This window comes from Chrysochloris asiatica, unplaced genomic scaffold (assembly GCF_000296735.1).
Source record: "Chrysochloris asiatica unplaced genomic scaffold, ChrAsi1.0 scaffold00064, whole genome shotgun sequence".
Lineage (NCBI taxonomy): Eukaryota > Metazoa > Chordata > Mammalia > Afrosoricida > Chrysochloridae > Chrysochloris > Chrysochloris asiatica.
In genome coordinates this window covers 12,255,647-12,256,215 of record NW_006408582.1, presented here as the reverse complement: position 1 = coordinate 12,256,215, position 569 = coordinate 12,255,647, and the positions used below count along the sequence as shown (strand labels likewise).

At 40.8% G+C, this 569-nt stretch overlaps 1 protein-coding gene across 1 annotated transcript in view; it reads left to right on the top strand.

Annotated features, from left to right (window-relative positions):
• Positions 1-569, top strand: part of ADAM7 (ADAM metallopeptidase domain 7) — a 175,222-nt gene that overhangs the window by 147,975 nt on the left and 26,678 nt on the right. The gene's annotated exons all lie outside the window — the stretch shown is intronic.

Sequence of the window (569 nt, the reverse complement as noted above, 5' to 3'; positions counted from 1 at the left end):
TTTTAAAACATTCAGTGTTCCCATGCTCTGTTCAAACAACTGCTTCTTGGTCCAGGTACAGATTCCTCATGAGTACAATTAAGTGTTCCAGAATAGTCATACTTCGCAATGTTGTCCATAGCTTGTCATGATCCTAAGAATCAAAAGCCTTTGCATAGTCAATAAAGCACAGGTAAACCTCTTTCTGATATTCTCTGCTTTCAGCCAAGATCCATCGGACAGCAGCAATGATATCTCTCGTTCCATGTCCTCTTCTGAATCCAGCTTGAACATCTGGAAATTCTCTGTCAATGTATGATTGTAGCCGTTTCTGTATTACCTTTAGCAAAACTTTAGTCGCTTGAGATATCAAAGAGATTGTCTGATGATTTCCACATTCCTTTGGGTCACTTCTCTTTGGAATGGGCACAAATATGGTTCTCTTCCAATCAGTCGGCCAGATAGTTGTCTTCCAAATTTCTTGGCAGAGATGTGTGAGGGCCTCCTGTTCCGCGTCACTTTCTTGAAAGATTTCCATTGTTATTCCATCAATTCCTGGTGCCTTGTTCTTTGCCAATTCCTTCAATGCA